This window comes from Lepidochelys olivacea (genome assembly GCF_965140295.1).
Source record: "Lepidochelys olivacea isolate rLepOli2 genome assembly, chromosome: 25".
Classification (NCBI taxonomy): domain Eukaryota; kingdom Metazoa; phylum Chordata; order Testudines; family Cheloniidae; genus Lepidochelys; species Lepidochelys olivacea.
Genome location: NC_140435.1, coordinates 5,695,967 through 5,719,232, shown reverse-complemented (window position 1 = coordinate 5,719,232; position 23,266 = coordinate 5,695,967). Strand labels below are relative to the sequence as shown.

The following is a 23,266-nucleotide window of genomic DNA, read 5'->3' as shown; positions in this document are numbered from 1 at the left end:
GCTGCCCAAGAGCGGCAAGAACCTTCCTCACCTGGCCACCTGCTTTTGCCACAGCATGTGGATCCCAGGCATATTGCTCAGGAATGAGGAGCGAGCCCAACGCTGAACGCCGAACTCCCACTGCCAGACAGCAGGCGGGGCAGGCCTCTCGGCCACCCACTGCAAAGCAGCAGCATCCTGCTCCATCCGTTTCCCATCCGCCAAAACCTGACACATGGGTAACCGGGGGGAGCCCAGCTCCCCGCAGCGAACGTCCTGGGGAGAATCTGTCCGGATTGGTTTGTCTCACACACAAGCTGGGTCCTGCATGAACCCCTAGCAGAGCAGGCCTGTGGAGCTGCAGACAAACTGCCACCAAGCAGCCCACTTCCCTCTGCCCAGGGCCTTCCTCATGAGCTGACACTAGAGTATCGCCCTGGGGTTCTTTGAGCAGCCAGCCCACATGCCAAGGGGGATATCCACAATTGAAGAAGGATGGTGATAAATTTGAGAAGTTCCAGGGGTGCTGGAACAATTTTTATAGTGGGAGGTGCTGCTGATCAATACCATAGAAACCACGTATTCGGTGTTTGCTATTACTACTTGGAGCCAGGGGCTGCGGCAGCCTCCCCCCCCCGCCCCAGCACCCCTAGTTCCAGCACCACTTGAAGGTTCAGAGAAGAGCCACCGGAATGATCAAAGGACTGGAAAACCTGCCGTACAGTGAGAGACTCCAGGAAAGCGATCGGTGTAGTTTAGCAAAGGGAAGGTTAAGGGGTGACTTGATCAGCGTCTATAAGTAACTGCATGAGGAACAAAAACTTGATCCTAGAGGGCTCTTCAATCTAGCAGACAAAGAGATCACATGATCTAGTGGTTGGAAGCTGAACCTAGACAAATTCACACTCACTGGAACAATTTCCCACAGCCTGTCTCTGGAAATCTTTAACTTAGAGGGGATGCTGTTCTACATGAGCTGCTCCAGTTCAAAGAGGGATGAATTCAGGGATATGCCAAGGCCTGTGCGATGCAGGAGGTCAGACTCCTTTCTGGCCTTGGATTCTATGAATCGACATGAGGTAATAATGGCTAGTGGCGCTCAGGGAGCAGCTTGAGAGGAGAGAGGGCTCAGCAACCGCTCACACGCCCAGCTCCAGCTGAGCCTGCTCAGGCTCCTGAAAACATCTAGTTTGCATGCACAAAGGGTTAACACAGCTATTACCATAGCCAGCCCCTGTTCATCCCAATTGCCCAGTGCAGAGCGAAGTGAGTGAGACATTTGTTACATCACAATTATTCTGCCATGTCAGAATCCCAGTGTCCCAGCTGACCAGTGCTATCCCAACTCATCTGGGGGGGGGGGGGGAGAATAGTGATTGTTATTCCCAGCAGCATTTAATACAGACCTGCCAAACCTCTCCCCATTCGTCAATGAAGTCAAATGCCTGATACAGCCCCTACCCCCAGGCCTCTCCTTGATGAGGGCAAAGGGATGTTTCTGTTATGTTCACGCACCCATACAGAGAAGGTAGATAACATACAGTACTCTGGCTGGAAGGGTGCAATGTAACATGACTTTATTTCTTAGACAAGAACCCCAAACAGAGAGAGACAAAGCAGGCTGCTCCCTAAAACAGAGAGGAACAGGCCAGACAACCCGCCATCCCTTCTGAGCCTGGAAAGTGGGTCCCCAGCATCCTGAGTAAACCCAGCTGTGAAGAGGAGTGGGGAAGGGAGGAAGGACAGTTACTGGGCCTCATTCTATGTTTGTACAGCGCCTAGCACAACAGAGCCTCAATTCAGAACAGAGATGCTGGGCCCCACAATATGGGGGACAGAATATTCCTGGCCTGGCTACCTATGTCCATCCGGTGGCTGCAGCCCAACACTGAGCCCCCTGCTCTATCCGGGATGCAGGTGGGGGGCGGGGGGAATGTCAATAGGGATCTATGGGTCAGATTTTCAAATGCCTAAGGAAATTCCGTACCTAACTCCCTTAGGTGCTTCTGGAACCATCCCTTCCCCCCTCCACCCTCCGCCCACACACTCTCCCATCTGTGATGGGCTAGCCCAGATGAGATGGAGCCATTAGAGGCAGGCGAGATCTGTCAGTCTGTCCCGTGTCTCCTTGGGGGCGAGTGTGAGCTCCCTGCCTAGCTATGGTCTGGATTGTCTGTGGATAGCGTGTGATGGGCTCTGTGCCCTGCTCCAAGGGACGAGTTCAGTCAAGCAGGTCTCACAATTCCCACATCTAGGCTGTGATGGGCCCACAAGCCAGGGCTGCTTTGGAGTCTCCCAGTAACAGAGTGCAGCTCGGGCCCCCACAGACACCAGGGCTGCTCCCAGCCAGCAGTCGCAGTGGGGGTGCGGCTGAGGTGCACAGCTGGCAGAAACTGGGCAGTGGTGTAACGGGTGAACGAAGGAGCAGGGACCATGCTACAGGAGCGGGGTGGAAGGGACACGTAGGCGGGGAGTCCGGAGCGTGGGACGGTGGCCAGACATCCCACATAGTGCTTGGGCTGGGGACGGGCTGGGGGGAGGGGGAGGGGCTCTTGGGGTCAGGAGGGACTGGGAGGTGGTGCTGGGCCAGGAGATATGGCACAGCAGGAGGGAGTGGGTGGGCTGGGGTCCAGCACCTGGCTGCTCCGTGCCTGGGCCAGCACTGAGAGTGACCGCAGTGATGGTTTCACAGTTACCCTGCCCCGCTCACACCCCCACTGGGTAGATCTGGCCTGTCTCTTGTTACAGGTGTAGACTGCCAGGCCCTTGTGGCAGGGCGTCATTTCTACCCTTGCACATTAGGAGCCCCATCCCTGGCTGGCACCTCCTGGCACTTCTGCAGCCCAAATAATCAACCACAGCAGTGCCCTGGTGGGGGCTGCTCTGAGTGTGCAGGACTTGGCCCTGGGAATCCAGCAGCCCCGTAGAGTCCGCGCACAGCTCGGGGCCAGGTATTCGTCACAGCCCAGATCCAGTTGGCTTTGCCTGTCCTTTGTTTCAGTCTCACTGTCTCCTTCCTATGGCCCCACACCAGCTCCCCTCCTGTGGCCTCCCCAGAGAGCTTGGCACATCCCCCTTTGTTTCTGTAGCCCAGAGATACCTATTTAGTGATTGTGAGTCATGGTAACTAAGGCAACCTGTCTTTGCAGGGCGAGGATGAGCAAATAGCACCAACGCACTGAGAACTCGCCCAGTCACTTCTGTACAAAACACCGACAAGCTGCTGGGTCTCTGTTCCCTCCCACCTCTCTAGCCCGGGCACAGCCCGCCCATGGCCAGCCCTGAGCAATGAACCAGGGAGCGGGTCCGTGGGAATAATGGCATGAAGCCAGGTAACCAGGGACTGCACGGTAAGCACACGCACAGGGTCTGAGTTAAGGCTGCGCTGTTCTCAGGGGCAGAATTTCACTGCCACCAAAATACGTCTGAGCTCAGACTTCAAGGAGACTGGACAAGGCCTGAACTGCTGATGTAAAAACCAAGCAGGAGAAAGGAAAAAAAACATGAAAAAGAAAGTAAAATCCAACCTTTCTGGGCTTCTTGTGTCGCTTTGCAAGTCATTGCTAATGGGTCTCGCCTTCAGCTAGCTAACGAACCCTTACGGCTGTGCCAGGCTCAGATCCCCTACCCTGCTGAGATGCTGAAGGCGCTAACAATTGTGCAGCACCGGCAGCTTGAGGACGGGCTTCCTGGGGAGCCTCGGGGGAAGGAAAAGGCACAGAGAAAGGCTGAGACGATGGCGCTCCCATGGAGGGTCACAAAGGCATTTGTGCCGGCATGTTTGTGCCTATCTCTGTGTGTAGCTGTTGGGTGACAAGACACACAAGGGAAGGAACTGTTTTTCCCTGAAGGTGTTGGCTGTATCTAGTCGTTGTTGGCCCATCATTCTGTTTTATTATCTCTTGGATTTATGTATTTGTTTATTTTGATGCACTGAAGAATTTATATGCTCAAAGCATTTGCATTTAACAAAGCCGTCTCCGAGCGGAGACACCAGAGCTGCCTTTTGCCGCATCTTGCTGCCCTGAGAGATTGGAGTGTCTGCTAGTTCTCCTTCGCCCCCCACCCCTGCAAGATATTTGAGGAGGGGGCAGCTCCTGATGGAAATGGCAGAGGACCCAGCTGCCATGCCAGTGGCCTTTACAGGCATCCTCCCCAGCCAGCAGTGATGATGTGAGGCAGAGATTACTAGCTCCTGGGTGTGCTATTGGCATGATGTGTAATTAAGGTGCTCAGACAGCATGGTGATAAGCATGGATGATAGATAGATAGGATCTGGAATGCAAAAATACACATGTATAACTATCCACGCTGTTGCTAAAATCAGAGTTCTTGTCATAGCTACGATTTGCGTAGGACCTAGAGGTTTGCTGCAGAAGTGGAGGCCAGGAGAAGAAGCCCAAGCTCACAAACCCCCACTCCAAAGCTGTTCTGGCATCACTGGTAATACTGAAGTGTGAGATAAATAAGTAAGTGACAATGAGCCATGTTTATTTCAGCAGCTCCAGCACCCCGAGAACCCACGGAGTCAGCGCCTATGGTGGCCAGGAGGTCTCTGGGCACTGCCCCCACCGCGACTCCGCAGCTCCCATTGGCCAGGAACCACAGCCAATGGGAGCTGCGGGGGTGACCTGCAGGTGGGGGCAGCATGCAGAGCTGCCTGGCCACCCCTGGGCCTAGGAGCCGGGGCCACCTGAGGTAAGTGCTGCCCAGGGCCTGCACCCCTCACCCCCCCTGTACTCCAACCCCCTGTCCCAGCCCTGACCCCCCTCCCACATCCAAACTCCCTCCCAGAGCCTGCACCCCACCCCCCTTCTGCACCTCAACCCCCTGCCCCAGCCTGGAGCCCCCTCCCGCACTCTGAACTCCTCGCCCCTCCCCAGCCCAGAGCCCGCACCCCCTGCTGCACCCCAACCCTCTGCCCCAGCCCTGAACCCCCTCCTGCATCCCAATCCCCTCATCTCTGGCCCCACCCCAGATCCTGCACCCCCAGCTGGAGCCCTCATCCCCTCCTGCTTCCTGCTCTGCCCACTGCTCTCCGAGCTTCCCGCTCTGCCCGCTGCCCTCCCAGCTTCCCTCACAGCATGCTGCTCTTGCCAGCTCACCTGAGTTTTATCACAGCAGAAAGGTGAGTTTCTAGCTTGCAGATGTGGAGAAAAGCTGGATAACATGACCAGCTAAAGGCGTTGCCACCAGAAGGCAAAGCAAAAGACCCAACATTTACTAGTGCTAAAAATCTTGTGATTTTTAAATCATTCCCATGACCTAGGGGTGGGGATGTCTGGCTCTTGATTTCTGACCCTTGGGGTTGCCAGACTGACTCCCCCAGTCCTGGGACTAGGCTGTTGTTTATAAACCCCCTATTTCCCCGGAGGCCTTCCCAGGAGCTGGGCTATGAATATGGGATACGGCTGCTGTGCTGGGCTATCCTGGATCTCACAGACTCCTTGGCTGGGAGCTGTCAAGCTTGGCCTTGCCCTGGCCCTGAGGGGAGAGGAAAGTCCACACTCAGACTGGTCCCAGAGCGCTAGAGCCCAGCCCTAGGACATGGACTGTCTGGCACAAAGCCTGCACCCCCTCTTCCCATTGGCGACAGGCTGCCCCTTCTCCAGCATATGGGGCTTTGGCTGGGCCCTGAAGGGAGGGCTCCCCATAGGATCTGCCTGTCCCTCCCAGCCAGCACTGAGGAAGCAGTGCCTGAGACCAGCCCACAGCTAGGGCCAGCTCCTCGGCTGGTGAGGTCAGCACAGCCCCACTGAGGTCAATGGGGGGCTCTCGGTTTGAGCAGCTGAGGCGCTGCCCTGGGTCAGCGCTAGGGAGCAGCAGGGGACATGCCTGGAGCTGGGGAGGGGGCTCTCCCCAGGCAAGGGAGGGGCATGATTCCACTTTCTCTTTCTTCCTGCTCCCAGCTCCCAGTGAGTGCTCTGTAGTAAAGAGCCTTGTTTGCTGTGTTGATTTCACATGTGCCAGGGGGGCATTTCTCTGCAGCACTGAACGGAATAAGAATGGACTTCTCTTTGTGAGCCGTTCCCGAGACCAGAATACTGATGATAATGACCCGCAATACACACAGCTAAACCCCTGAAGGGTACATATTAAGTATTAGTGTAGCAGTTATACACCCAAATTGGCCTGTACCTTTTGCATCATCCTGAACACTTGTGCTAAGTATGCCCGAATCCCTTGCACTAGCTGGAGTAAGCCTTGGCTTGGATAGATAGGAAACCGGCTGGTACCAGGACACATGATTATTTCTTCCTCACAACAGGAAAGGAGCTGCCCATTCAAACCTAGGAGGTGCCTTCGTCCCCTTAGTACCTGGAACGGCTGCACTCAAAACAAAGATAAAGTGCATCGTAGCTCAGACCTCAAGGGGTGAACTGCGGCACCAAAACAAACAGGGCAAAAAGCTGCCTAGCTAAATGATGTAGGCAGTTCCCTTTCCTGCCAACAAGCAGGGTGTGAAAGGCTCCAGGGGCGTAGCTTTGGGGAGCACACCTGAGTAAGGTGAATGTAACAGGACACTGCACAGGACGGCTCTTCCGAGACTGGTATTGTACAGAACCTTTCCCCTGTACCATGGTCATCAACCTGCCTGACTCTGGTTATTTCGTCTCTTGAATATATTTCATAGGAAAATAACAAACCCAAGTATGGCCAAGCACTCGACTATCCAATTTATCAACAATAATATCGACACGCTCAGACTCCCCAGGCCTTCGATGGTTCTGAGTGATCCGGGGGCCTTGGTCCCGGACATTCTCCACAACTCCTGCCATCCAGCCTTTGGCAAGCCCCAGTGCTCCCAGCTGCTGCCAGGCCCGCAAGGCGTCTGTACAGCACTATGTACAGTGTTCAGCAGAGACGGCTAAACGCAGCCTAAGGAGCTCAATGACTCAGCCTGCCACCAAATGAGGCACCTGTTGCTGCATCACTATTTAATGCAAAGCACTGGATGAGTTAATATGCATATCTGGGAAGAATTTGCATACTCCTGAGTAACATTACATTTCAGTTTAGAAAAAACATTGTGCCAGGATGTAGTGTTAAAGGAACTCTCCATCCACCTGCAGGGACGAGCAAACGTCCCATATACTCTGTCCGGATGGCTGCCATCAGAAGGGGCTCTGTGCAGGGTGCCCAGACTGAGACACCTACGTCGGGCTTCCTGAACCCAAGCCCACTGGGATGCTTTGCCTGCAGGGTCCGTACAGCTCCTCAGGACATGGAGTTTGGGCCTCACATTTGTTCCAGTTCTGCCCACACAAGGCAGGAGAGAGGGGTGGGGGGACTCAGCGGGGAGCAAGAGCAAAGTGCCTGGTGCCCACACTGTCAGGGACATGCCCATACCACACCCAGGTCAGCAGCATGGACTTCCTGGGAGCTGGCTGGGTCCATCCCACGGAATCATAGAGAGTCAGGATCCAGCCACAGGCCCCGGCTGCCTTGGTACCACTGGGCAGCGTCTGGTCATTGCACCTCCAGGCAGAGCCTCCGGTCTCCAAAACCCATACTTTCTCCCCTTGCTGTTTTAGGATTCACTGGGCTATAGAGAAATGCAAGTGGCGTTAATTCAGGTGTGAACGTGGCCGGGTTCCCCATAAAGCTTGTCTGGCCCAAAGGAGAAGGGACTTTCCCCAGCAGTCCCTCCCTGATGAGCACTCCAAACAGCTCACACTTAGCACCTGGACAGGCCATGGGCCTGGTCAGACGAGCAGGTGACAATGCAGGATGTAGACAGCTCCCACCCTCGACCTGTCAGATCTCCCCCAAGGCCCAAATTCCCAGCACGCTAGCCAGGAAGTTCAAACACTAGCACTCAGACCCCATAAAATCATGAGACTGGCCAAAAATTGGGAGACTTTTTTAACAAGATGACCCGTTGTGTAGTCTGCCGGTCTGAGTGACCTTGCCCTTCTCCCACCACATGCGTCCAGTCACACAGTGCCACCAGCTCCCAACACTTGTCAGCCCTTGCTCCAGGAGCACCGACTAGAGGGCTGCCCGAGGTCTGGGCCCATTGTGCTGGGTGCTGTACGGGGTAAGGCAGTCCCAGCCCGCAGCCTAGTGCGCAGTACAGTGACCCCTTCTGGCCACCTACAGGTGACAGGCTCTAGAGCTCTGCAGAGTCCTGAGGCAGCCAGTGTGCTAGTGTAGGATGGTGATGAGGCACCTGCAAGAAGACGGTGCTTTCTGCAGAGTTATGTTGATTAAATCAAGTTCAGAGCTTTTGGGAGCTCACACAGGCACACCTACACACGTGCAAACACACACTGCTCTCCACCTCTAACTCCCGCTCTCCTAAAGCTCTTTTCCTATTCTTAAAGGCCCAGCTCCAATTACCCAAAATACAAACATCACAAATACAATTTACAAATATTATGAACACAACATCCAAATGCTCTTCTAAACACCATTGTTGCAATATAAAAACATGCCAACAATCATCTTTAAATTAAGATCTCAACCTACGTTATCTCACACCCCATGGGGCATCAGCTAGGAGGGAACCCAGATCTCTCTAAACCACAGCACTAATCATGGCCCCTTAGGAGTAACTGGTGGGGACAAGCATGCTATTATCTCTGGGCCCGGCACAAGGAGACAACACACACATCCTAGTAGGTTACACAACTTTTTATGAGACAGCACTAGAATGATGGGCATTGGCATTCCTTGGTTCTTTCCCTAGCTCTGGGAGCAGAGTGTGGTCTCATGCTTACCACCAGACTAGCCAACAAGAAAAGGATTCTTGTTTGCAGCGCCACCCTTCGCATCCAGGACTGTTTCACCTTCACCGTGTGCTGGCTGATGTAAACGACTGGACGAGGTGCAGAGAAATGGAGAATCGTGACCCCAGTTTGTAGCAGTTGGCAGGGTAACAGATGCACTGTCATCTTCCTGAGTCTGCAGGCAAATGGCACCAGTTCCTCTGCCACTCATAGCTGTGCCAAGCAGCCTGGAGTGATACTCTGAGGCTGGTTCCGTGCTCAGAGTCCGGTAGGCAGCACTGAAACTTTCAAGAATTGGGTCAGTTTTGTGCTTCAGGCTGCACAGTTTGGGAAAGCTTTGCGCAACAGTAAAGGCAGCCACTGGGGTTGCTCAGGGATCCCAATTGTAACAGCTTCTGGGGAATGGCAAGAACAGCGGAGATCTCTCCCATCCCATCCCCTGCCAGCAGCCGGGAGGGTGAAGATGAAAAGCTGTTGAAGAAGCAGGTGAGGACAAGGGTGGGACCCCTAGGGACCTCTGCTGAATATTTACGATTACATTGTGTCAAGTATCGGGGGTAGCCATGTTAGTCTGTACCCACAAAAACAAGAAGTCCGGTGGCACCTTAAAGACTAACAGATTTATTTGGGCATACGCTTTTATAGGTAAAAAACCCTCTTCTTCAGATGCACGGAGTGAAAATTACAGATGCAGACATAAATATACTGACACTGGTTCTCCACTTGTAAGGTAACTCCCTTCTCTTTATGCGTCAGTATATTTCTGCCTGCATCTGTAATTTTCACTCCATGCAGCTGAAGAAGTGGGGTTTTTACCCATGAAAGCTTATGCCCAAATAAATCTGTTAGTCTTTAAGGTGCCACCGGACTCCTCGTTGTTTTTGTGGATACAGACTAACAGGGCTATTCCTCTGATACAAGTAGACAAGGAACATCCGGCTGGTGATGGGGGAAGGAAAAGGGGGCAGGATGGAGGGGGAGAGGGAACAGGGCAGATTCTGAAAGGTGAGTTGGATCTTTCATGGAGGGGGTGTATCAGGGATGGGGGGAGGGCTGGAGGCAAAGAGCCTGTAGCTGCTTGTCACCCAAAGGCTCGCAGCGGCAAGTTCTAGTGGAGGAGAGGGGGAGCAAGGTCTGGGTACAGGAGGGGAGGGAGGGGGCGAAGCAGCCACGCACTCAATAACCAGCCAGGCAGGCAGGTGGGTGCTGATCAGAGCAGATCATGAGGAGCCAGGAGCAGCAGGGTGCTGACATACAACACCGGTTAAATGTCAAGAAGCTGAGGAACAGATGAGGGGAGCCCAGGGCTCAGCCAGCTGTGAAGGAGGAGCTGCCCACGTGGGAGGGGCATGGACTGGTGAAGCGCTTATGGTGCAGATGTTGGGTGCATGTGACCCCAAGATCCCGTGGCTCCAGTTGAGGCTGCGGTTGCTGGTTTGGTCTCTGGTTGCAGAGTGTTGTGCGTTTGGACCAGGAAACCCAGCTGCACCGAGCACCACCTCCCGTCCCCAGCTTTGGGTGCTCAGCACTTTCCAGAGCCGCCCCCCTCCCTCCCCCGGGCATCGCCTCCCAGACACCTGCTGTGTCACTGAAAGGACGATCCTTTCAGGACGATCCTTTCATGGAGGTTAAGTCCATTAATGGCTATTAGCCAGGATGGGTAAGGAATGGTGTCCCTAGCCTCTCTTTGTCAGAGGGTGGAGATGGATGGTAGGAGAGACATCACTAGATCATTACCTGTTAGGTTCACTCCCTCTGGGGCACTTGGCATTGGCCACTGTCGGCAGACAGGACACTGGGCTGGAGGGACCTTTGGTCTGACCCAGTGTGGCCGTTTTTATGTTCTTATGATCCTGGGCAGCACAGTGCAAAGTCAGATACTGCAATACCTGCTTTGTGCCAGAGCCTCTCTGGGCAGAGTTAGCACAAAGAGTGAGGGACAGACAATGGAGAAAACAATTCATCTGGGGGCCATGAACATGGGGCTCAGCCCAGAGGGCCCGATTCAGCCTCGCTCACCCAGCTTCGCATCAGGGAGACCAGGGAGACCGTGCAGCCTCTGCTGACTCCCGGGCAGGCCCACAGCACCTGGGCTGGAGAGCAGGAATCAGGCCCGATTCAAAGGCACTGCAAATTGGGAACACTCCTTGGTTCAAATATTTCCCAGATGCAGCTGGGGAGAGGCCCCCAGTGGGAGCTCTGCAGCCTGGGGCCTCCATCCCCTTAGGCCGGGGGCAGCACAGGCCATAACTGGGCAACTTTCCCCAGCCTGGTAGTTTGCACTGCCGCTGTAACCCTGACCAGGAGGGGCCACCAAGGGGTCCAGTCCCCCTGGGCAAGGCAATTTTTGGCCTGTCTGTCAACAAGAGGATTACTTAGGAATGATTCTGGGGCAGGTCTCTGGCCTGTGCGGTACAGACTAGACGCTCATATGGTCCGTTCTGGCCTTGGGATCTATGACGTTGTGAGAGGCCAAGCTATGCTGGGGTGCCCTGCCCAGCAGGGATTGCACTCACACTGTCCCATCACACACACAGAAACGTGCTTCCTCGTCATGAACCTGGCCTGGCCCCGGTGCCCTGGCATAGAACAGCCCTGTGTCCCGCATCCAGCCCCTGAGCTGGCCACAATCCTGCCACTCCCAGCTCTGTCTTATCTCCCAGCCCTGTAACTCTCTAGTTAAATGGAGCAGCTCCCGCCCAGGGCTGGAAGGAAGCATCCTCATGGCCGTTAAGTTCCCCTTCCACATATTAGATTAAGGATCCCTGGTCCGTCAGATTTACTGTGTAGAAATATTTGCAGGAAACCTAAGTGCTGCTCCCAGACACCTGAAAATGTTTTCTTCCAAGGAGCTGCTCAGAAAACCCTGACTCCATATTTATTGAGCTGGTAACCTGGGGTAATTCACATCCATGCCTCAGAAGGCACTGCCTGCTCGTGTTCCCCACGTCAGCCTCATCACATGGGGCTTCAGAGCCATGGAACAAGCCAGCTCCTAAACCCCGCAGGGCCACAGCTGGGATCAGTCACTGCACCCAGAAGTCTTTGCTTCAGCGCCCCGCACACTGGCACAGGCAGTCCTGGCCATCTGGCAGCGAGTGGCCTGTGGCCACAGGTGTGCTCCATGCTCTCTGCTGGGAGCGACTCTGGTGGCTCTGCAGGTACTATGGTGGAGGGGAGAACTGAACCCTTCTTTGCTGGGAAGTGAGCAGGGCCGAGCTGCTGCAGGAGCTGCACACTGGAGCTGCGCGCCTTGCCGCTATGCCGGCATGGGCGGGGTCCGGCTGCAGTGGCTTGTTAGTACCTCCTTGTGGAAGGGCAAGATGCTAGCTTCCTCTGCAGGAAAACTGGGCAGAGCCTTGCTCAGGAGGCCAGCTGGACCGATTGCCAAGCTCTGCAGGTCCCCCCCAGTGCTAGGGGAGGGAGGCTGAGAGGGAGGTGGTGGGACAGTGGGGCACAGAGCGCGTCCACAGGGGCTCTGTGGATGCAGGGCTCTGCCCGGCCAAAGCACCCTGGATCTGTGTGCAGCTGCCTCGCTGAGCTCCATGCAGAGTGATGGACCACCACAGACAGGAAAGGAGGGATCCTTTCTCTCCCAGCTGGGGTACAGACCTTCCAGCACCTGAGCCTGGTACCCAGGGCTGGCAAGTGGACTGGGGTGGGGAGGAAGGTCCCAGCCCTGCCCAGGATCTTGAGGAAAGGTGGGAGACCTTCCGACTGTCTGCCAATGGAGAGCGAGTGGCTGTGAGCCAGGACTGTGCTGAGCCCTTCACAGAGACGCTAACTGTGGGATACTGGAGATGCCAGCCGTGCTTTCAACACGGCCTGGAGAGAGGCTTCTCTGGGGACCTCGTGTACAAAGGGAACATCGGCCCGTCTCCCCAGCTCCTAGGGCTGCAGACCCGCAATACACACACCACTCCCACTGGCATTCAGCAGCTGCCCCCTCTTCCTCACGCTGACCAGAATGCCCCCTTAGCAAGCGAGCAAATGTCCTGTCACAGCAAAACAACTGCCCTGTGCAACGACATCGTCCCACCAGGGCCTGCCCTGGCCCCCGCTGAAATCAACAGCCAGGTGCCTCGCCTGCACGCTGCACTTGTGGTGTCACCAGCCTTCGCTGTAAGGAGGAATTCTTGCAGAACCTGCCTGGGCATTCCTGGGAGCAGGAGCATGTCCCCCGAGGGCCTGCAGGCCAGCTGCCAGCTTTGCTTATGTCCCAGACTGACAATTGCCAAACAAACAGAAGTGATCCAAATAAGGCTGTGCACCCCCCTCCAGGGAGCAGCCAGGGTGATGGTCTGGCACCGGGGGGGGGGGGGGGGGGAAGAGTCCGGATGAGACAGACAGTGTAGGAGGGCGGAGACCCCAAAACAAACCCGTTCTTTACCATGCACTGGAGACTGGGCACCTCCATTAGTCTACGGAGAGAAAAGCTTTAGGGCAGATTTATGGCGGCTCGACCCCGAGGAGAGCACGGAACTGCCCCTGCAGCTGGAGAGCAGATTTTGGGATCAGCCGGGGGGAGGCAGAGGCTCTGGGGGCCTGCTCATGCACTAGCCTGCCCAGCCCTTCAGAGCTTGCAGCAAGTTTTTTAAAAAATCACATTTTCCCAATAAACCCCCCCATCAGGTGTGGTTTCTGGCGAGCCTGGGGGGAGCTCAGCTAGCCTGGCTCTCTTCTCCCATGCCTGGGGTTAACAACTGAAATTTCAGCTGGCTCTCCTTGCAAAGCCCTGGGCTAGTGCACACTGGCCTGTGCATTGCCACTGGGCCTTTACTGTTCCTACTTGCTTGGCTCCTCCGGCTGGAGCGGTCCTTTACCCCTTTTAAACTCTGCCAGATCCTCTTCCGTGTTACTGCTTCGCACAGACCGCTCCTCTTGACCCTCTGCCTCCCCAGGAACTAGGGCATTTCTTTTACTTGTGATCTTTATGGTTCGTGAAATTAAACTACTGGATAAAAAAGTTTCCCAAGTTCCATACGGGGCCTACTGAGCCCAAGGACCAGGTGCTTTTCAAAGAACATCAGCAGCAGGACACAGAACTGGCCCCAGGCCGAGACACACCTCCCAGGTCCGGACTAAGAACCCATCCGAAACTGCGGCATCCTTTGACTTCTTTCCAGCTGGCCACGTGCTGAACATTCCTGGGGACTCCTGTGGCTTTAGCCTCCGGACTTTTGGGGAATGTCTCAGATAATGATTAAGAATTTTTTAAAACCGCAGGAACTATGCCGTAATTTCTTAAGTAACGGGAGAGTATCCGGCTGCTTGCCCGGAGACTGCTCAGTTTGTTGGTATGTTTTCTAACGCTGCACATCAACCACGAGATGGGTACATTATACAGGTGCGAACATGAATCCATAGTGAACGATCAATACACAGTAATCCAGCCGCGGTTCGGAGCTGGAGTGAGGGCGCTCTACGCCGCTGTAAAGGGAAGCAGGTTCCCTCCGTGCAGCACTGAACTGGATCACTAATGAAAGGCACCGAGCCCCGCTCGTGGCATCCTGATTTCACCTGACAACGGGTTTTAAGTCCTGGCGCCCGAGCATCGCACGTTGGTTCCGCACCAAAGCGGCCTGGACGGAATCGAACCGAACCGAACTTGACCCTGCAATTCCGGGGCGAGTCTCCGCTGACCTGACAGCACCAGGCGCCTCCCCCCACGGCACCGAGCCGCCGGCTGTGGCAGGAGCCGGCCAGCGCCGCTGGGAGCTCACTGCCCCGGGCAGACCCTGCCCGCCCCCCTGCCCGGGCCAGTGCCGCGCCCCGCCGCCGGGAGCTGCCCTTACCTGCCCGGGGCCGGGTCCGCTCGGCTCCTCGCGCGGCTGGCGGCGGGTCCCTCCGGCGCAGCGCCCAGCGAGGCTGGACCGGGCGGCGCAGACACGGAGGCGAGCCCCGAACGCTGCGGCTGCGGCTGCGGCTGCGGCTCCTGGCGCAACACGCCCCGGCTACAGCGCGGAGCTACCCGGCCCGGCTCGGCTGCCAGGCTCGGGGGTTTAAATTCCACCAGCCGCTGCTGATTGGCTCGCGGGGACTAGCCAAGGGGGTGTGGTGCCGCTGCGGGGGGGCGGGGGGCACTGCGGGGGGGCGGTGGCACTGCAGGGGGGCAGGAGGGGCGGGGGTGTTCCGGGGCGGGGGCGGTGCGGGGGGGGCGGGGGCAGGAGGGGCGGGGGTGCTGCGGGGGGGCAGGAGGGGAGGGGGCGCTGCGGGGGGGCAGGGGAGGGTGGCACTGCGGGGGGGCAGGAGGGGCGGGGGCGTTCCGGGGCGGGGGTGCTGCGGGGGGGCAGGAGGGGAGGGGGCGCTGCGGGGGGGCAGGGGAGGGTGGCACTGCAGGGGGGCAGGAGGGGCGGGGGCGTTCCGGGGCGGGGGCGCTGCGGGGGGGCAGGGGAGGGTGGCACTGCAGGGGGGCAGGAGGGGCGGGGGAGTTCCGGGGCGGGGGCGGTGCGGGGGGGCAGGGGGCGGGGGCGCTGCGGGGGGGCAGGGGAGGGTGGCACTGCAGGGGGGCAGGAGCGTTCCGGGGCGGGGGCGCTGCGGGGGGCAGGGGGGCGGGGGCGTTCCGGGGCGCTGCGCTGGGGCGGCGTGGGGGGGGCGGGGGGAGCTGCAGCCCCTGCCGCCAGCTGTGAGCCGCCAGTCCTAGGCAGGGGCAGATGTGCCGCTGGGGTCCCTGCCTGGCGTGGGCCAGGGCTGCCCGGGCTGGGGCTGGCCGATGGCAGCTCTGCATTGCGTGCTGAGCACCCGCCCCAAGCTGGAGCGCGCTTTATTTCCAACTATTCGCCAAGCAGGCAGGGCTGCTGCAACTCCTCCGCCTTCCCCACGGGGCCGGGCCGGGCTGATCCCCGGGCTGGCAGCGGGGCGTCACCCCTCCCCACGCCGCCCCCTTTGCGCTCTGAGTGCGCGCAATCTCCATCACTTCCACTGGCATCCCAGGGTCCCTCCCGCCGCCACATGCAGCTGCTGCCGCCGCACCGGAGTCCCCCCAGCCTACCCCCAAGGCCAGGCCATGGCGGGGGCCACTTTGCGGCTCCCCTTCTTCGCGCCCTCCTGAAGGGTTCAGCCGCAGAGGTCCCCATAAGCTCCCCCAATCTCAAGGACTCCCTCTGCCATAAGCCCTGCTGGAGTGGGGGGAGGTGGAGCAGAGGGACCCCCCATTGCACCCCCCTAGCTGTCTGTCCCTGGGCCAGCTGTCCTGCACCAGCTCTAGTCTAATAATACAGATTCTTCTACCACATTCATCACCACAGGAGTCAGGCCCTTCCCGTGCTGGCTGAGGGACTCACATCTGTCCTGCCCGGTTTGTTCTCTCCTCCACCCCCCAGGGGGAGGCCTGTGGTCTGTGGCCTGTGTTGGTTTTGAATGTGTAGGCTCACCTTGTTCTATTGCTCTAATAAATATCCTTGAAGGGGGGCAATACAAAGAAACCCCACCCCCACCCCCCACACACAGCAGCATTGAACTTCAGAAAGGGGAACTACACAAAAATGAGGAAGCTAGTTAAATGGCAATTAAAAAGGACAGTCACAAGAGTGAAATGCCTGCAAGCTGCATGGAAAATATTTAAAATCACCATAACAGAGGCTCAAACAAAATGTATACCCTAACTACAAAAACCAATAAGAGGACAAAAAAGAGCCCATCATGGTTAAACAACAGAGTAAAAGAGACAAAAAGAGGTCCTTTAAAAATTGGAAGTCAGATCCTACTGAAGAAAATAGAAAGGATCATAAACTGTGTGTAACCAGTGTAAAAGTATAACCAGGCAGTTCAAAAAAGAATTTGAAGAGCAACTAGCAAACGACACACAAAAATCTAGCAGTACATCAGAAGCAGGAGGCACTGGATGGTCGAGGTGCTAAAAGAGCACTCAAGGCTGTTGCGGAAAACTAAGTAAATTCTTTGCATCAGTCTTCACTGCAGAGGTCAGAAGGAAGATTCCCACACCTGAGCCATTCTTTTTAGATGACAAATCTGAAGAATTGTCCCAGATTGAGGTGTCAGTAGAGGAAGTTTTGGAACAAATTGACAAATTAAACAGTAAAAAGTCATAGGGCCAGATGATCTCACCCAAGAGTTCTGAAGAAACTCAAATATGACATTGTAGAACAATTAACTGTCGTATGTAACCTATCCCTTAATAGCTAATGTGACCTCGATTTTTTTAAAAGGCTCCAGAGGCGATCCTGGCAATTACAGCCCAGGAAGCCTGACTTCAGTACCAGGCAAACTGGTTGAAACTATAGTCAAGAACAGATTTATCAGCAAGGCTATGATTTAGGCATGGGTATTTTTAGTAAAAGTCACGGACAGGTCATAGGCAATAACCAAAAAGCCACAGCCAGTGACCTGTCTGTGACTTTTACCAAAAATACCTGTGCCTAAATTTTAGATGCTGAGGGAGGAAGGGGTGCTCCGGTGGTCACTGCTGCTCCGGGGGGTGGGGGGTAGCTCGGGGCCCCGCCACTGCCACTCCGAGTGGTGGCAGCCTTTGGCCCCACCACTGCCACTGCTCCTCTGGATGGGGGGCGGCCTGGGCCTGACCTCTGCTGCCCCTCCTTTGGGCCAGGGAGCAGCCCAGGGCCCTGCCACCACTCCTCCGGGAAGGGGGCGGCCTGGCGCACCGCTGCTGCTCCAGGGCAGCACCTGGGACCAGGTACCTGGGACCTCTGGAGCAGCAGCCAGTGCGGCTGCGGAAGTCACGGAGGTCCTGGAAAGTCACAGAATCTGCGACTTCCATGACCTCCATGAAAGACTCGCAGCCCTAATGATCAGACACATAGATGAACATGACATGTTGAGAAAGAGTCAACATGGCTTTTGCAAAGGGAAATCATCCCTCACCAATCTACTAGAATTCATTGAGGGGGTCAACAAACATGACCAGTGGATATAGTGTACTTGGACTTTCAGAAAGACTTTGACAAGGCCCCTCACCAAAGGCTCTTAAACAAAGTAAGCAATCATGGGATAAGAGGGAAGGTTCTCTCATGGATCAGTAACTGGTTAAAAGATAGGAAACAAAGGATAGGAATAAATGGCCAGTTTGCACAGTAGAGAGAGGTAAATAGTGGGGTCCCCCAAGGATCTGTACTGGGACCAGTTCTGTTCAATATATTCATAAGTGATCTGGGGAAAGGGTTCAAAAGTGAGGTGACAAAGTTTGTAGATGTTACAAAATTACTCAAAATAGTTAAGTCTCAAGCAGATTGTGAAGAGTTACAAAGGGATCTCACAAAACCGGGTGACTGGGCAAGAAAATGGTAGATGAAATTCAGTGTTGATAAATGCAAAGTAATGCCCATTGGAAAACATCATCCCAGCTATACATATGCAATGATGGGGTCTAAATTAGCTGTTACCACTCAAGAAAGAGATCTTGGAGACATTGTGGAGAGTTCTCTGAAAACATCCACACAATGTGCATCAGCAAGCAAAAGAGCAAAGAGAATATTAGGAACCATTAGGAAAGGGATAAATAATAAGAAAATGTCATAATGTCACTGTATAAACCCATGGCACGTCCTCACCTTGAATACTGCCTGCAGTTATGGTCACTTCATCTCAAAAAAGTTATATTAGAACTGGAGAAAGTACGGAGAAGGGCAGCAACAGGTCTGGAATGGCTTCCACATGAGGAGCGATTAAAGAGACCGGGACTGTTTCAGTGTGGAAAAGAGACGACTAAGGGGGGATATGACAGAGAGCTATAAAATCATGACTGGTGTGGAGAAAGTGAATAAGGAAATATGATTTACCCGTCCACACAGAGCCATTCCTAGGGGGGTGCGGGGCCCAGGACAACCCCTCCCCCCCTCCACTGGCCCAGGCCCTGCCCCCACTTCACCCCTTCCCCCAAGCCCCCACCCCACCTTTTTCCAGCTTCCCTCCCCTCCCCTGAGTGACAGCGGGATGGGCTGGGGCCGGGTCGTTCGCTGCTGCTGGTGCCAGGCCCCTTGCAACCCTCTCAGGTTGCCGTGGATCCCGCATCCCGAAGCGTGGGCCTCCCCAAAACGCAGGGCCCGGGGCAGTTGCCCCAGTCCGTCCTATGGCTGGGACAGCTCTGCCTCCACATAACACAAGAACCAGGGGTCACCAGGTGAAATTAAAAGGCAGCAGGTTTCCATAAGGAAGCATTTCTTCACTCAATGCACATTCAACTTGTGGCAACTCATTGCCAGGGGATGTTGTCTGGGTTCAAAAAGAACTAGGTAAGTTCCTGGAGGAAAGGTCAGTCAATGGCTATTAGCCAGGATGGAAAGGGATGCAACCCCATACACTTGGTGTCCCTAGCCTCTGTTTGCCAGAAGCTGGAAGTAGATGACAGGGGATGGATCACTCGATAAATTGCCCTGGCACTGGGCACTGTCAGAAGACAGGATACTGGGCTCCATGGACCATGCGTCTGACCACTATGGCTGTTCTTATCATAGAATCATAGAATAACAGAGTTGGAAGGGACCTCTGGAGGCCATCTAGTCCAACCCCCTGCCCAGAGCAGGACCAATCCCAACTAAATCATCCCAGCCAGGGCTTTGTCAAGCCTGACCTTAAAAACTTCTAAGGAAGAGGATTCCACCACCTCCCTAGGTAACGCATTCCAGTGTTTCACCACCCTTGTCGTGAAAAAGTTTTTCCTAATATCCAACCTAAACCTCCCCCACTGCAACTTGAGACCATTACTCCTTGTCCTGTCATCTGCTATCACTGAGAATAGTCTAGATCCATCCTCTTTGGATCCACCTTTCAGGTAGTTAAAAGCAGCTATCAAATCCCCCCTCATTCTTCTCTTCCGTAGACTAAACAATCCCAATTCCCTCAGCCTCTCCTCATAACTCATGTGTTCCAGTCCCCTAATCATTTTTGTTGCCCTTCGCTGGACTCTCTCCAATTTATCCACATCCTTCTTGTAGTGTGGGGCCCAAAACTGGACACAGTACTCCAGATGAGGCCTCACCAATGTCAAATAGAGGGGAATGATCACGTCCCTCGATCTGCTGGCAATGCCCCTACTTATACACCCCCAAAATGCCATTGGCCTTCTTGGCAACAAGGGCACACTGTTGACTCATATCCAGCTTCTCATCCACTGTCACCCCTAGGTCCTTCTCTGCAGAACTGCTGCCTAGCCATTCAGTCCCTAGTCTGTAACGATGCATTGGATTCTTCCGTCCTAAGTGCAGGACTCTGCACTTGTCCTTGTTGAACCTCATCAGATTTCTTTTGGCCCAATCCTCCAATTTGTCTAGGTCCCTCTGTATCCTATCCCTACCCTCCAGCGTATCTACCACTTATGTTCATATGCTTTTGTTAGCAGAGGTCAGCTGAAGAAATGTGTCTGGCCCTTGCAGTGGAAGGTGAGCAGGTTTGGGAATGTCCTTAATTTCTGGGTTGTTTGGTCCACAGTCTGGGTCTGGTCCCTGAGAATATTCTACCACCTGCCAGCCACCCGCCGATCAGCTGTTCAGCAGGCCCTGCTGATCAGCTCCTCCCCAGCGCCTCCCACCTGCTGCTGATCAGCTCTTCTGCAGCAGGCAGGAGGTGCTGGAGGAGAGGGGGAGGAGTGGATGCAGGAAGAGGCAGGGTGGGGGGCCTCAGGGGAGGGGTGCAGCAGGGCCAGGAAAGGCGGATGAAGGATGGAGCCTTGCACGAAGGGTTGGAGTGGGGGCAGGCCCTCAGGGCAGAGCGTGGGTGGAGCACCCCAGGAGAAAGCTGACAGTTGGCCCTTGTGCCCAGGTATATTGCATTGCTGTAGCCCAGGGGAGAAGTAACAGGTGTGAATAATGGAGGCCGGGTCATGATTTGCCACGGTGGGGTGGAGTCTCCTACCCAACTGGAGAGAGCTACATCTGCGAGTGACGCTTTCCACTATACCCAGGTGTGCTCCTAAGCTACAGGCTGAAGTGACCAACTGTGGGTATGTACTTTCAACCAAAGGCAACTGCTGTGTGACTGCAAGTGTGCTCTGTCCACCAGCATCACCTGTGCCTTCCTCCATGAGCTGATCCCATCCAAGCACTGGTGTGTGGCAGCGGTGGTGTGGGCCTGGGTGGCGAAGGGTAGGTAGAGCTGTGTCGTCTGCTTATTGCTGGCCCATGGGTTTGCCTAGCAGCTGCATGTAGATGGGTTTCTAGGTTAGGGCCCCAGCCTCCTTCTGTGCTGTGCTGGGCCAGACACACGCCCATGCTGAATGCTCCCTCTGCCAATGAAAGGCAACAGTCTGGGGGGGGGGGGATGTTTGTATGTGTGTGTGTGCGTCTGCCTGGGTATCGGTGTGTGCCTCCATGGCGGGGGTGTCCTCCTCGCTCCCCTTGGCTGCCAGGCCTGCAGACACACTACACACGGAGGGAGCATGAGGCAGGCAGCCAGGAACACCGGGCTTCTAGCCCCACCACCACCCCTTGGGCAAGGCCCTTCCCCTCCCTGTGCCTCTTCCCGTCTGTGAAATGGGGCTAGTATGGGGTGGGGGCTGGGCAGCACTGGCAGGGGTGGGGCTCTGCTCTGAGGGCTCCTCGTGGGGGTGTTGCAGAGACTCTCTACCACCAGGCTGAGGTATTTTCTCTCCACAAAAGAATCTGCTTCCTGAGGGCTGGGTCCCTGCTGCCAGAACCAGCCCAGCTCCTCCCCCAGCCACACAGGCTGGGGTGCTCAGAGATGGGGGCTGGCTGCCACCTGTCTGCCCTGCTCTCAAGGGTGGATCTGGACTTGGAAAGGGGGTGGGGCGGGCATAGCGTCCAGTGCAGTGTCTCCCTCTTAGGTTACGGAAAATCCAGGCACCGGGGGGGGAAGGCCCTGGAGAGAGCGAAGAGCAGGAACGGTAGCTGTAAATCCCTGGGGTGCAATAAGCAAGTTACCAGGACAACCCTGCGTGGAGGCCAGGAGTGCGAGCGAATTAGCACTGCCTGGTGATGGAGGGAGGCGTGAAGCGCAGGCAGGAGATGCTGGTGTGCATTTCAGCCCATTCCCCAACCCCATCGCTCCACAGTGCCCAGCGCTGGCGACCTCTGCCAGGCTCTGCAAGGGGTGCGGGGATGAGACCACGGCTGAGAGAGCAAGCAGGGGCCTGCCAGCACTGCACAAAGCCAGCGGACTGACCACCCCTCTCTAGGACCAGCCCCTGGCTTTGGCTCCCTCGCCCAGCGGCTGGATCCTCTCAGCGCTCTTCTCACAGGACTGTGCCCCGCACCCAGGGCCTGGCACTGAACAAATGATGCCAAATTTCTGCAGCTAGTTTGAATTTGTCAGTAGCCTTGGCACAGCTGGCATCCCCCCTCTACCCCCCCTGCACCAGGAGTTCACATGGGGCCTTCACGCCCTCAGCTGTGCCTGGCATGAATGCCTGTGGGCATTGCATTTCCAAGGCATTGACAGTGCGGTTCAGTGTGTCTCCCCCCTCAGCCTGGCCCCTGTCAGCAAGTTGGCAGCTCTGTTTCCTCAGCCACAACTCAGCCTTACCCACGGGGCATCTTGGACTCCCCAGCACTGGGGAAGGCTTCTGGTGGGTGGAAAACTTCTTCTGTGCCAGGGCAAGGGCTGTGCTAAAGCACAGGGAGCGAGTCGTCTGGGCCAGCACTGGCCCCAGCTATCGAGTGTTCCCTTGCTCAGGGGAGGCGCTCTTAGGGGGCAATGGATGGCACATTCACATGCTCCTAGGAGATCCACATCTGGGATCAGGAGGGGGTTCCCGCCTGGACTCCGCCTGCCTAGACCATGCCCCTGGACTGTATTAGAACAGCCAGAGATTCCACAGCCAGAGGGGAGCACTCAGCCCACTGCCCTCCTGAGAACATCCCTGAAATAATCCAGGCTTGGTGTGAACAGTATCAGTGATGGAGAACCCACCACGGCCCTTGGTAAGATGTTCCCAATGCTAATTCCGGATGCTGCTCCAGAGCAGTCAGGGTAGAAACACAGGAAAACTGTGGGCAAAGGAACCAGGACAAGAATGCCGACAGCAAAGGCACAAAAGCCCTTTGATCGCCCCAGTGAGTAGCTGATTAGCCAGCATGGCCAGAGGCCCCTTCCTGGAGCCAACGTCTCTGTTTTGACCCTTGCACTAGGGGATGCAGCACTTGTCCGTTCACAGCGCCTGGGCAGGGCTAGAGGCCGGCTGCCCAGCCCTCTCCAACTGGCACATCCTGGTGGCTTCACCCAAAGGATCCAGCGGAGCTATCAAGTCAGAGCAAACGTTTCCTGGAACACACTGGTCCCCCTCCATTTATGGCTAAGGAGCCTTGCACTCTCCTAGCCTGAGCTGCACCTAAGACAGGCTGTGCCACTGGGGGAGAAGAAAATGCACAGTGTCTAGGTGTGCAAAGTCATTCAATCTTGGCCTTCCAGAGAGAAGAACCTGCCAGATAAGAAATCCAAATGAAAAGCTATTGGAGTGTTATGACCATGAAAACAGGGTAAGGATACAAGAATAAAAACAAAGTACTGCAAGATGCTACCGGTGTATCCATGGTTACAGGAAATAGTGTCAGATAGGGTATAATGGTACTAGAGAAATATGACATGATGGTGTCAATGAAAGCGGCAGGATCTTGTCCTCCATCAGA

At 55.7% G+C, this 23,266-nt stretch overlaps 1 protein-coding gene across 2 annotated transcripts in view; it reads right to left on the bottom strand.

Moving 5' to 3' along the window:
* CTXN1 (cortexin 1) overlaps positions 1 to 14,709 on the bottom strand; it is an 83,614-nt gene extending 68,905 nt beyond the window's left edge. For both annotated transcript variants that reach the window (XR_014709590.1, XM_084614314.1), the window contains exon 1: positions 14,507 to 14,709. The gene's annotated coding sequence lies outside the window, so the exon portion shown is untranslated. The remainder of the gene's footprint in view (positions 1 to 14,506) is intronic.
* Between the last annotated feature and the right edge of the window lie 8,557 nt (positions 14,710 to 23,266).